We start from the raw sequence: 14,062 nt of genomic DNA, 5'->3' as shown, positions 1-14,062 counted from the left end.
CACCTCTTCCCAGGCAGGTGGTCCAGTGGGCCTGGGAGCAGTTGGCTGTGAACGGCGGGCCGACGGCGGCCATCCCCCTTCTCTGGAGGCGCCGGACCACTGTCTTCTCTCCAGCCCCGGATTTGACCGTCACACCCATGCTTCTCCTCTCTCTTCAGTGTCAGGCCCCTGCTCTCTCCGCCGGCTCACATCTGCTTCCTCCCTGGTCACCCCTGGTCCAGACGGGACCGATCTCGGCCCCATGCCCGTCACGTGCCCTGCGGGCTTCCAGCCGCTGCGGCTGGTCTCCTTCCAGCCCCTGACAGGACAGCGACGGCTGCTCCCGGCCAATGGGAGTGCGCCTGCGGGTCACGTGGTCAGAGGAGTGGGCTCCCGCCTCCTCGTGCGGTCCGTGCGGGCCTTGGCCCTGGGCGCTCCTTGTGCCTGAGATGCTCTGAGTCTCCTCCTTTCCCATCTGCACCCGCAGTCCCGTCCTCTCTGCACTCCGTGGGCACTCCGACTAGGAAATCGCCGGGCGCGTGTGCCCCTGCCTGCGCTGCATCCTCCCTGGATCGGAGCTCCGAGTGAGCCCCCCGGGCCTTATCTGCTGTCTCCCTACACGCCAGATACATCGCAGGCCTAAGTGGCCCGTGTTGAACTGGGGAAGGGGCTCTTAGCGTAGTCCCCACTGTCCCGTGGCTGCGGGACCACTCCCTTCCGGGCTGGGCACGTCCCATCACCCTGGGCCCTTAGCTGGCGGTGAGGCAGCTATTCAGCTCCAATTGCCTCTGCCCACGTGGGTGACGCGCACACGTGTGCTGTTCAGCAGCCGTTCCCAGCCGCCGCGCTTTGACACTTTGGCGTTTGGAGCCCAGCCAGCGTCTCTGGTGGGGCCGCGTCCTGGGGACCGTGGGATGTCCGGCAATACCTCTGGCCTCTAGTCACAAGACACCAGTAGCGTCCCCACCCGTCCCCACCTGTCCCCACCCTCACCACAGTTGCGACAACAGAAATAGCCCCCGACTTTGCCAAATGTCCCCTGGGGCACACTCACCACTGCCTCCTATGTATCAAATTCTCCACTCCTCACCATCTGCCTGCCAGGGGGACCGTCGTTATCTCTTTACAGAAGGGGAAGCTGAGCTCAGAGAGGTTAACACACTTGCTCAAGGTCACACAGCCAGTAAGCCAAGGGGCAGAAAACTGAACTCATGCCTTAGCCTTTCTGGAAGTCTCCAGAAGGACAAATACGTGCCTCCCCTCCTGTGGACAGCACTGTCACTGAAGCCGTCAGTTTCTCGACCGCAGGAACTGGGAGGACCCACACCCAGTCAGGACGTGTCCAAGTGCAGATGGGATGCTGAGAGAAGCCGTGACGCTGGCCCAGGTCAGCAGGCGAGCAGGTGAGCATGTGGGTCGCTGGTGAGGGGCTTCGAGCCTGGCTCAGGTCCACCTAGAATCTCCTTCTGGAGTAATCGAAGATTTGCAGAGGGGAGGGGAGGGTGGCCACACGGCCATACCGCTCGTCATTTCTCATGAGTGGTGAGGCAGGTGTTGGGCGGCCCGAGAAGAGGGTGAGGCAGGCCAGGCACCTAAGGTTGCTCTTGACCCGCTCAGGGCCAAGCCCCTGCTCGTCCAGGCTCGAGAGTGAGGCCGTTCCACGTGTGTGCCCTGGGTGCCCCCTCCCCTCCCCCCACACCTCCCCGGGGCCCCAGCTGGTCCTGTGCCCCAGCTGGTCCCAGCCCTCACTCTGAGCCTTGCCCCTCCAGCCCTCAGATTCATATTTATGCCAGTGGCCATGCTTGACCCCCCCAACGTCTCCCATGCACACCCAAAAAGCTTTTCAAGGTGTGTTCAGAGAAGGGTGTGTGGCCCCCTGGCCGGTCCCTGGCTCATCCTCCGAGCCACCTTGTTGAGGGAGGCTAGGCCAGGGTGAGCAGTCAAAGCCAGGCCAGCCCAGGTCACCCCAGACCAGCCCAGGCCACATCCGGCCACACCTGGTTCAGCGCACCCTGCCCGGGCGTTGGCCATGCTGCCGTCTGGGAAATGGGTTGCTGATGTCCAGACACACGAGCTGCAGCTTCGGCCCAGCCCTCTCCTGTCCTGGGGCCTCTGGAGGCTCGTGAGAAGCACACAAGCCCATTCTGGCACCCAGGAGCCGCCTGCACAAAAGCCGTGCCCGGGGCGCACGCAGCTCGGCTAACAGCAGGTGGTGAGGCCAAGGCCTCACTACTCCCCATCACTTTCAAACCACGGCTCTATTCCAATGATTATAAAGCTCCCTGGCCTCTGACAAATGAACGGAAAGCCTTCCCACGTGCCGACAGAGCCGGGAAAGAGAATGGCATCAGAGCCGGGCCTCACCCTCCCTGGTGGGTTCTGCTCTTCCTAATTTGTGTTTGCCCAGAGCGATGGGAAATCCAGAGGCTGGCAGGCTGTTACTCACTTTCCAGCCCCGTCAGTCTCGGTGAGCTTGTACATTATCGGATGTGAGTTTGGGGTGAATTATTCAGGTTGCGCGTTTTGATGAATGGGGAAAAAATGCCTGTGCAGAACACAGAACTACGTGTGTGTGTCTGTGTTTCAGGAAAACACACATCCCCTTTGCTAATCCCCACTTGTACTTCCTGCACAGCATCTCCTGCGGGCCTTCCGTGCGCGGGGCAGAGTGCCGGGTGGCGGGACCCAGCTCCCCGGGAGACACCTGCCCATCCCTCCGAGCCTCATCCGTATCATCAGTGTCAGTAACAGTCATGATAACACCGACTGCCCTGAGCGTGGGGGGCGGAGATCTGCCTGCTCTCAAGGGCTGGTCAGACCACGATGCGCTGTTCGCTCAGTCTCGGACCAAGCCCCGACGGTGGCGCGGCCGGGAGACCATCTGCAATACGGAGCAAGACCGGGAGGGCCCGCGTCCCACCGCCAGCGTCTCTGTGACTGTCTGTAAATCACGGGCGACCTCCTGGCTTTGCGAGAGCCCCCTTGGCAAGAGGACGGGGCATGGAGGACCTCCGACGGCACCGCGATGGAGGGATGTGATTCTGTTTTACAGCCTCCCCCCCGTCCTCCCGGATTTATTTACTAGCTAATCACCTGTGTGAGACAGTGCCTTTTCGTCCCGCTTAGATAACCCACGGGTGTCCAGGTCAATTGTTGATGCACCACAGTTGGCTGGAGGCCCCTCTCACTTGAAAGCTGATCTCTGGTCTCCGAGCTTAGCCGGCTTCAGTGATGTGTTATTACTACAGTTCCATCACCTCATATTATTAATTTCATTTATAGCAGAACCAATAACTCATACATTCAAGGCACTTTGTCATGCATACCTGTAAATAGATTGGAAGTTTACTGAAGCATGCTGGGTAAACACGAATCTGCTGTCTGCTCGTCTCCTGGACCCGTGCCGAGTTCTTTCGATTCGGGCAATATTTTTTAGAATGCATATGAATTTACGCCACAAAGACAGCCTCGCCACCCCCGGCCCCTGCCACCAGCACCCCTGAAATTCCATTTAGTTTCAATCTTACTGCTCAAAGCCGGCTCTGTTGGAGCCGCGCCGCGTGAAGGTGAAATGTCACCGCGTCATTGTCACATTGATTTAGAAGCGTCGCCTGTAAGCCTCTGGCTCCTGTGGGGTCCTGCTCGGCGACGTGGGGAGGACCCGCTTCACCCCGCGCAAGGTGAGTCAACAGAGGCAGGGCTACCCCCGGAGGGGGCCCGGCGGCAGCCCCGGACAGGAGGCACCCCACTCCCACGCTGCACCCCAAGGTGACCTGGGGTCATGACAGTCTGGATAATTAAAGAGGCAAGCTGCTCGCATAGAGCAAACCTTTTATTTCTCTTTAAGGCTGCACCTAAAGAAGGGAAAGCGGAACCCAGGAACATTATACACCGACCCTTTGACAACGGCACCGTTTCCCGAAGATGATCCTGCAGGTGTATCTGCCTATGCCCTCAGCGATGACATCCGTTCAAGGGAGATGACATTGCACTCAGCGATGACATCCGTTCAAGGGAAGAAGCGCCCTGCCTCTGAGGGAAAGACCCCAGGCCCAGGCAGCAGTGCTAGGCTCAGCGTTACCCGTTTCATGGATCTCCGTGGCTTCCGCCTTCCCGGAACCCATCCCAGCCCCTTCTCCTGGTAACAGACCCTCAGTTCTCACTGGGGGATTCCACTCCCTCCTCAGTGAGACGCAAGTTCATGGACTCCATGCCTGAGTGGTCATGTGACCCAGGCATGGCCAATCGGAGCACTGAATCATCCCGGCACAGCCACTAGTTCAGAAGGCTGCAGGGACCAGGTTGGCCCGATGAGGCTCCTTCCAGGCCTTCTACTCGGATGACCCGTAAGGTCAAGTCTCCTATCACTTGTGTTACTGACAAGGCAGGTCTAAAAGTGCTGCTAGCGGCCATCTCGCCAGTAGAAGGGGAAAGCTACTTCAGGACGAAGCTAGCATGTGCAATACAGAAGGGGACCGAGGCCAGCGGTCAAAAGAAATCTGTTCAGCACCTGGGTCCAGCCATGCCTGAAGGCAACATAGGTCCTGGCTTTGGGGTTACCTGAGCCAATATACAGTATTCTATTTTTTTTAACATAAGCCAGTACGACTTGGAATTCACCCTCTTCTAAGTGGAAAACAATATCCTGATAAAACAACTTAGACCCCAAATACTAAGAGCCAGTCTCCCCATCGCCTTCTGCAATTGTTCGCCTTTCCTTGCAACCACAAGAGTCGGATTCTAAGTTAATAGTAGTCTTTGAATTCCTTCAAGTGCTATCCTTTGTAAAAGCAATCTCTCAGGTTGTCAGAGTGCGAAGTGATCCGATTGTACGGAGGAAATGTATCATTTTAAAATGAAAACGGAAAGGCGGGTTTTCTCCAAGGTCTTTTCTTTGAAACTGCGTGTCGCCCGCTCCAGCATTTGTGGTGCCCCCAGCCCACATTTTTACTGCTTTAGAGGCAGCCAGAGATTCCTCCGGCTTCCAGCCAGCCGTTAGTCCCAGCTATTCCGACTCCCGCCCCTGGATTCAGACATGGGGCAGATGGCTGAGCCCTCTTCCCAGCTGGGCTGCCACAGGCCCCCTCTCCCAGTGGCCCTGAGTAACATGTGTGCATGCACTTGACTTACGTTGAACTATTAACGTTACTTTATTTTGCACAGCTGGAGTCAATGGCATTTTGAACGCAACAGGAAAATCTATGTAAATGAATACACACAATTATCGAGAAGCCTATGCAAACCTGTCCCCCTCGATGTGGCCGGACCCCACTGAATCGTGTAACGCGGGTGACCCGAGCCCTGACTTTGTTCTAGACCTTGGGAAAACGGCCAACGCTCTGAAGATCCTTGGATTTCTGCTCACAGTGGAAAACACTGTCTGGGCTGGAGACCCCGGGACTCCCCTTTGCACGGGACCTTTCCTCGATTCGGACGATGCTGGAAGGGAAAAGCCCAGTGTCAGCGGCAAGGTCTGAAGCCAGGACTTGGTTTCTGATTGTATATAAATGTGGCTAAAACTTTCTGTCTGCCTCCTGCCCCGGTGCCGTGTTCCAGTGATTCCCAGGGCAGCCAGCACACATGGTTTTCCGGAGCCCCTCCACATGGTTGTGCAAGACCCCGGCCCGTCTCTCCTGATGCAGGCGTGCTTCTGGGAGGAGGTCCCGTCTGAAAATCCACGGGTCCTCTGGTCTCAGATGGACTTCCTGAAAGTAGAGCATGAGACAGGGCCTTGGGTGCGACAGTGTATTTAAGGATATCTCAACTGATTTCTGCATGTGGATTTTTTTTTTATCCTGCAACCTTTACGTGTGTGTGTGTGTGTGTGTGTGTGTGTGTGTGTGTGTGTGAAGTCCTTGGGGCTTTCTTCATAGGAGATCATGTCATATGCACAGGGAGACAATTTACTTCTTTTCTTCCAATTTGGATGACTTTATCTTTTTGTGTTTTGCCCAATCGCTCTGACTTTGACTCCCAGTGCTACGTTGAGTAGAAGCAGCAACAGCGATCGTCCCCATCTTGTTCCTGATCTTAACGGAAAAGCCCTCAGCTGTCCACCACTGAGTGTGATGTGAGCTGGACGCTTGTCCTGTGTGGTCTCTGTCGTGTTGAGCTGTGTTTCTTTCTATTTCGAGCCTGTTGAGAGTGTTTTCTGATGAAGACACTTGAATTTTGTCAAATGCTCTTTCCAAATCTATTGAGATGATCCTACGACTTTTTACCCTCTGTTCTGTTAATGTGGCGTCACACTCCTTGATGTGTGTTTGCTGAACCACCTTGCCTCCCAGGGATAAACCCCACCTGGTCGTGGTGTCGCGTTCAGTCTGCTAATCCACGTTCATCAGGGATATCACCCGGTGAAGGTAATTTTCCTGTGTCTTTCTCTGGTTTTGGTGTCAAGGTAACGCTGGCCTCATAAAATGAGTTTGGGAGGGTTCTGATCTCTTCAATTTTTTGGAAAGGTTTGAGAAGGACGGGTGTGCAGATTTTCCTTTAAGTTTTGGTAGAATTCGCCAGGGAAGCCATCTGGTCCTGGAATATTCTTCCTTGGGAGGGATTCTGATTGATCACTCTCCTTAGTCATGATTGGTCCGTCCATATTTTCTCTTTGCTCATGATTCAGTCTCAGTGGGTTGTGTGTTTCTAGGAATTTATTCATTTTTTTGGGGTTGTCCAACTTGTTGGCATAAAATTGCCCACAGCCTCTTAAGATCCTTTGCTTTCTGTGGAATCAGTTGTAACATCTTCTCTTTCTGATTCGAGTCTCTTTTTCTTAGATTTTTCTTAGTCTATCTAAAGTTGTGCCAATCTTTTTATATTTCAGGAAATCAGCTCAGTTTTGTTGATTTTTTTTCTATTTTTTTGAATTCTCTGCTTCATTTATTTCTGCTCTAATCATTACTATTTCCTTCCTTCCGCTAACTCCAAGCCTTCCCTCCGCTAACTTCGAGACTTCCGCTAACTTTGAGTTTAATTTGTTCTTCTTCTAGTTCCTGGAGGTGTAACATCAGGTCGTTTGTTTGCGATCTTTCTTCCTTCCTGATGTAGGCGTCTTATCACTATAAACCTCCCTCTTGGCTGCATCACTATAAACTGCCTTGGCTGCATCCTGCAAATTTTACGGTGTGTTTTTATTTCATTTGTCTCAAGACATTTTCTAAAATCCCTTTTGGTTTCTCTTTTGACCTGTTGGTTGTGCAAGAGGGGGTTAATTTCCACGTATTTGTGAATTTTCTCCCATTCTTTCTGCTATTTTACTTGTGCTTCCTTTTGGTTGTGATGGGAAAAGATACTCGATACAATCTGAATTCTTCTTAAATGTGCTAAGACTAGTTCTGTCACCTACGATGGGATCTGTCTTGAGGAACAGCCCATGTGCTTCAGAACAAGGCACACGCAGTCCCCTCTCGTTGCTGTGTCATTCACAAGAGCCAAGAGGTGGGAAAACATCTCAACGTCCATTGATGGTGGATGGAGAGAGCGTGGTGTATGTAAACAACATGACATTGTTCAGCTTTAAGGAGGAAAACCTGCCATTTGCAACGACAGGGATGAACCTGAAGGACATTGTGCTGAGCGAACAAGCCAGACACAGAAGGATGAAAAATGTGTAATCCCTGTTATGTGAGGTAGCTAAAACAGAGTTAGAAACGAGAGCAGAATGGTGGTTTCCGAGGGCTGCGGCGGGGGGGATGGGGAGCTGTCCTTCAACGGGTGTAAAGTTTGGTAAGTTCTAGAGATGTGCCGTACCGCTTAGAGCCCATAGTTAACGATCCCGAACTGCACACCTACAGCTTTGTGACGCGGGTAGATCTCATGTCAACCGTTCTTACCAGAGTAAAAGAATAAATGAATGAAGGCATTCTCACTCATAAAACCGTACAGATGTGCTCAGGAGGTGGGAGACAGGGAGGGTGGAGGGTGACTTACCAGCTGGTTACTGACCGGGCACCTGGGGTTCGGCCCAGAAAAGTGCCGCCCTCCGTTGGCTTTTAAACGACAGATTTCTGCCATACAAGCGGAAACTTTTGCACTCTGACAACCTGAGAGATTGGCTTTACCAGAGTAAGGAGCTGGGGTACTAACCCGCTCACTCCCACCCACCACCGGAGGCAGGCTGACCCCAGGCGAGATCCGCACCCTGACCTCCCTCCCTGCGCACACGCACACATGTGCTTTGGGTTCAGCCTGTGCAGGCGTGGAGGATGCCCTGGAGGCAGAAGGAGGGACCTCCAGGGCTTGATGCAGGCAGCCACCTGGGTGCTCAGTGCCTGCTAGAGACGTGACCCAGCGGGAGCCACGACCTCAGAGCAGAACCCGCCCTGGGGCCACCAGGGGGCCCTGGCCTGGGCTGGAGAGGTGCCTCAGCTACTCCTCCGGGCTCTGGGGCTACGTTTAGCAAATCGCACAACCCAAACCATGTGCAAGATGAGCTTGTGGAGCAGGGCCAGACCGGGAAGCTTCCTGCTGGGGGGGTGAGGGTGGCAAGTCCCCTCCACCAAGAAGACTTGGAAGGTTTGTTCTTTTGTTCCGTCCTCACGGGGAGAGGGCTCTCCGTGTACATCTGGACCATCCAGGAGCAAGCCTCGCAGAGGCCACCCCTGCAATGCAGCGTCACTCGGCGGAGGCCCGGGGCCGGCGTCATCGTGCCTGGCCTCAGTTCCCCTCCCTTTCCCCGCCGACTCCCCCTGCGGAGCTCCGTGTACGCATGCGCGGCGCCAGGCACCATCCCTTCGCGTGACGGCGGTGAACCTAACGCACGCGCAGCCGACCGCGTCTGCCAGGAGCCCTCCCGCGGCAGCCCAGGCCACGCAGCCCGAGGAAGGACGTCCCCGGAGATGCATTATTGCACTCTTCTGGTTTTGTTCTGTCTTTCCCTTCCCCCTGCCTCCTTCTGGCGTTGGAGAAAACATGAGTTGAGATGCCCGATTCCTGTCTTGCTTTCCCCTGCAAACTGGGAGTGTAAGCAGAATAACGCATTCCGTGTGTGAAGGGAGGGCATGGATGGGCCTTGCACGCTGAGCCGGGGCCTCCTGGGGACGCCCCTGCCTTCCAGCTGCGTGAGAGGCAAACCTGTCAGGACACGGTTGGGATTTCCAGCCCCAAGCTCTGTGTTTAGGGCTGAAATCAACTAGATGTTGGGCCAAGCCAGCTGCCGGGGGTCGGCTGGTTCCCCGGGGGCACCTGTGGGAACACACCTCCTCTCACCCCTGCAAAACCGGGGGCTGCCCAGAACAGCTCGTCAGTATCAAAGGCACCATGGAAGTGAGAAGGGGTTTCCGTCCTGTGTCTTAGCCGTGACTAGCTACGCGAGCAGGCTGCAGAGACAGTCGTGCGGGTCTGAGTCTGCTCTTGCCTCCTAAGCCGGGCAAGGTAACAGTTATCTGTGTACAAACTGTCCCACAGCCTGGTGTCTAAAACATCCACTTCCAATTGTATCTCACAGTTTTGTGGCTCAGGAATTTGGACAGGACTCAGCTGGGTGATTCTTCTGTTCCACAGACGCCAGTGAAGGCGACTCAGTGGTCTGGAGGGTCCTGGAGACCTTCACTCTCAAGGTGGACGTGCACGATGACAGCGGAAGGCACCCTGTGCCCGGCCACTCCCGCATGGTGGCCTCAGCGTGGTGAGACTGTGCACCTGGCCACTCAGGGGTCCGGTGAGTATGCTGCAAGAGGAGGCACCCCCTGGGGGCTGCACGGCCTCCTGTGACCTGGTATGTCTCCCCAAACGTCATTTCTGTCACATTTGGCCAAGCGAGTCGCTGAGGCCAGCCTGGACTCCGGGAGGACAAGGAGCCTCAGCGCCCTGCGGGAAGAGGCACAAAGGATCTTCAGCCATCCTTCCTCTGCCGCAGGCCCGGCTGCTACCTCTTGCCCAAGTCTCGATTCTTCCTGAGCCGATGGCGATAGTAATGGGCCCCACTTTTGAACACGGGCCTGAGAATAAAGTGGGATCACGCCCCAAAGCTGCGTCTCCGTCCCTTGAACAGGTCAGTGGGGAAGGTGGCTGTTTTTCCCTTGGTCCAACCTGGAGAGGCGCTTCCGGAGCACGTGGGCCAGAGCCACCCGGCGACGCCAGCCCGCCCTCTTCCAGCTGCCGTATCTCTCTGGCACCTTCCACCACATTCCTCTCAACGCTGACTCTCGAGTGCAATAAAGCGGCTCCTGCACGGGGAAGGCTGTGGCGCTCAGCACAGATCATTATCTCTTAAGAGCAATGAGTATTTGAGAATGTGCCTTTCCCAGCAATAATTTATAAATGAGGGAGAACAATCATAATAGTCATTGAAATCCCAAAAAGCAGGAGACTATTTATAAATGCAGAGTGCTTCATCCTTGCCAATTCCAGAATCCTGAGTACCTAAGTGGGAGAGAGTGAGGGCAACTTGGTTAATTGGCATCTAACAATCCTGTTGTGAAAGGTGTTCCCCAGGACTCAGAAGAGGCCAGGAAGGCGGCCAGCTCGGCTCCAGGACAGCGAGGAGGGGGGGGCTGTCGGCACGGAGGCGGCAGTGGTGGGGGGGAGACTCCCTGAAGCAGTGCCTCGCAGCCAGAGGCTGGGGCACTAACCCAACCCACCTGACGGGGCCTGGGTCGGAGGCTCCGAGATTGGGATCCCGGGCCACTTGGTAGTGAGCAAGAATGAAATCCTGCCATTTGCAGCAACGTGGATGGAACTGGAGGGTATTGTGCTGAGTGAAATAAGTCAGTCAGAGAAGGACAGATATCATATGTTTTCACTCATGTGCATCTTGAGAAATTTAACAGAAAACCATGGGGGAAGGGAAGGGGAAAAAATAGTTTCAAACAGAGAGGGAGGGAGGCGAACCATAAGAGACTCTTAAATACAGAGAACAAACTGAGAGTGGATGGAAGGGTGGGGGAGAGGGGAAAATGGGGGATGGGCATTGAGGAGGGCACCTGTTGGGATGAGCACTGGGTGTTGTACATAAGTCATGAATCACAGGAATCTACTCCCGAAACCTAGAGCACACTGTATACGCTGTATTTAGCCAACCTGACAATAAATTCTATTAAGAAGAAGAAGAACCATGGAAGTCAGGAGAGAGGCCATCAACTTACCTGAAATTCATTTAGGGCAAGAGCCTGTAGTCTTTACTGTTTAAAAACACAGGCACAGGGGGCGCCTGGGGGGCTCAGTCGGTTAAGCGTCTGACTCCGGCTCAGGTCATGATCTCACAGTTCGTGAGTTCGAGCCCTGTGTCGGGCTCTGTGCTGACAGCTCAGAGCCTAGAGCCTGCTTCGGATTCTGTGCCTCCCTCTCTCTCTCTGCCCCTCCCCCAAGTGCTCGCGCGCGCGCGCTCTTTCTCTCTCTCTCTCTCTCTCTCTCAAAAACAAACATTGAAAAAATTAAAAATAATTAAAAATAAATAAACATAAATAAAACAGGCATATTGGAAGCAAACAGGAAGTCCTTAAAGAGGTGGATGGACAAATACACCGTGGTCCATCCAGACGATGGAACATCATCCGGTGCTAAACAGACATGGGAATCTTCAGTGTGTGCTGCTGAGAGAAGCCGGTCTGAACAGACTTCACACTACACGGTTCCAACTGTATGATGTTCTGGAAAAGGCAAAACTATGGAGACTCAAAGACCGGTGGTTGCCAGGGGCTTGGGGAGCCGAGGACAGGCAGGCAGGGCATGGGGGGATTTGAGGGCAGCGCGAGTGCTCGTACGACGTGTGACGGTGGATGCATTTGGCACGACAAGCCCCAGTTGGCTCTGTCCTGGAACAACAGCCCCCAGAACCCCGGATACAGGGGCTCTGGGAGGAGGATGGCACCTGTGTGCTAACCCCAGGGAAGCGTTTGCGTTTTCTCACCTGTAAATGGAGGCCGATGCTGCCAGTCCCACTTCCGGAGCAGGGAGGCGGCCAGGACGAACTGGAACAGCAGGTGTACAGGGGTGAGATGAGACACTGCTGCTGTGTGCGCCTCACGGAGCCCCCCGGCCTTGGCCCGGCCCTGGTGTGAGACCTAACCTCCCCCTGGGACGGTGAGACCGCGGGGACAGGGGCGGGTTTCCTGGGACGCAGCACAGTACCTGTTCAACCCGAATCAGTCAGGGAGTCCGTGCGCTCGAGCCCAAGCTCGTTAAGCGAGGACCCCGGCTTCTGGAGCGAACAGGCCTTCCTCACCTGTCTCATGGGGTGGCCACCTGCGGTCTGGGAGCACCGCCCACACGGTCTCCCGGAAACAGCTGTGATCAGGATTAGACCTCCCGCTGTCTCTCTTCTTCTTCCTCAGTTTGGGAACACTCCGGAAGGAGCTGCTTTCTGTGCTGTAGCTACGGAGCTAAAATGCCCCCCAGAGAGGGGCCCCTGGGGGCTCAGTCGGTTAAGCATCCGACTTCCGCTCAGGTCATGATCCCGAGGTTTGTGGGTTCGAGCCCCGCGTTGGGCTCTGTGCTGACAGCTCGGAGCCTGGAGCCTGCTTCGGATTCTGTGTCTCCTTCTCTCTCTGCCCCTCTCCTATTCATGCTCTGTCTCTCTCTCTCAAAAATAAACACTAAAAAAAAATTTTTTTTTAATTAAAATGCTCCCCAGAGAGGCCTCAGGACCTGTGGACAGACCTGTGCTCACCTCCCTGTTCTGTTCTGGGTGAGCTTCACAATGTGAAGCAAGCCACGTCCCTCCCGGAGCCCCAGTGAAACGGGGCTCTAGCAAGCGGATGGGGTGCTGCCCGAGACCCTGCTCGGGAGACAAGGGTGCTGCCCGAGCGTCCATGCGGTGCCCCCAGCAAGCAGCTCAAAGCTGCTCTACGGCACCCAGCCTTGGCTGGAGACGTTCCGTGGGGGCCCCGGGGCGATCCTTTCTGCAGCCTTGGGGGCAGAGGGCTCTGCACCCACTGGGTTATTTCGCGCCCTCCTGCCTCCTTCTTGATGCCCCAGCACCTGCTTCTACTCGTTCACCAGAACTCACCTCTTCTGCAGCTGGAGACCCAGGTCTAGGCCATTTGCTATGTGTGTGTGGGGGAAGGGGGGGATTCCTGTTCGTAGGAATCACCAATTCCACAAGTGTTAGCTTGAGAGCTGGATGGCCTGTCGAGCAGACTGGACGACCACGTCTCCTCCCCGCTTCCTTTCTACAAGGCTCCCCTTTCCACACACAGCGCCCAGCAGCCTCGAGGGCCCTGCCAGCGGTCCCGAGAATCCCACTCTCATGGTCCACCGGGACACGGGATATCACCGCCACTCTGGCCACCTGCCATGGTTTCGCCCGTCAAACAAGGAATTTGTTCGCTCAACCCAAGGCAGCCCGCTTACTGGGGAAGTATCAAACATTAAGCCACAACAGGACATTCAAGATGGAAGGGTTTGGAGGTGACTTAATGCCTTAGCCACTGGTGTGCATTCTGAGTCACCCAGGAAACCCTGAGAACAGATTGATCAGGCACTAACTGATATTCGCTGCACCTGAATCTACGGGGCTGAGCTGGGGTCCAAGCATCCTTATCCCAAAGAAGTGAATCTGTAACGGGTAAGGGTCATGTTTTTGGGGAGGAGGCTTCCCCCATCTGCCTCTGAGGCTTGTTCCGGGCAAAGCTTCATTCAACCACAGACCCGGAAAGGGGAAGGAGACAGAGGCGCTGCTCGGAAGGCAACACGAGGGCTTGCTTCTTGAAGGACGCGCGTCTCTGGCCCCCACACTCAGCACAGCGCCACGCTCAGGCTTTCGCTGCCCATTCCACAGCTGTACCTGAGCAGAGTGGACGGGGCTGGGATCTCCTGCCACTGCCCAAGGAGTCCAGCCACCTCCCAGCAGCCCCGGGGTCTGCGTCCTGTGCCCTGGGGGAGTTGATGGGCACTAATCCCCCAAAGCTGGATAACAAAACCCGGGTGACTGTAACCTGAAAGGATCCAGCCAGCCACTCAGCAGGTGGCAGCCGTGGCCCCGGGGACGCCAGGCGTGGGGGCGGCGGGGCGCTGAAGCCACGGGGTGTCATCCCAGCGCAGTGTCACAGCCTGGGCACTGATTTGACACCTGAAGCCTGCGTTCACCTGCTTTCCGTGTTCCTGGTCTCTGTTGTGTTTTATCGCCGCTCTTGGTCTGCTCAGA

General features: G+C 55.4%; 1 long non-coding RNA gene across 1 annotated transcript; it reads right to left on the bottom strand.

Annotated features, from left to right (window-relative positions):
* Positions 1 to 9,861: 9,861 nt before the first annotated feature.
* On the bottom strand, positions 9,862 to 14,062 carry LOC113595772 (uncharacterized). Its single transcript, XR_003416374.2, has 3 exons — positions 12,926 to 14,062; positions 11,828 to 11,888; positions 9,862 to 10,341 (listed from the first exon to the last, which is right to left on the bottom strand). It is a non-coding gene; the product is annotated as an uncharacterized LOC113595772 (long non-coding RNA).

The sequence above is a fragment of the Acinonyx jubatus genome, chromosome A3, assembly GCF_027475565.1.
Source record: "Acinonyx jubatus isolate Ajub_Pintada_27869175 chromosome A3, VMU_Ajub_asm_v1.0, whole genome shotgun sequence".
NCBI classification, from domain to species: Eukaryota; Metazoa; Chordata; class Mammalia; order Carnivora; family Felidae; genus Acinonyx; species Acinonyx jubatus.
Note: the sequence above shows the minus strand (reverse complement) of the source record. Positions and strands in the feature narration are given on the sequence as shown.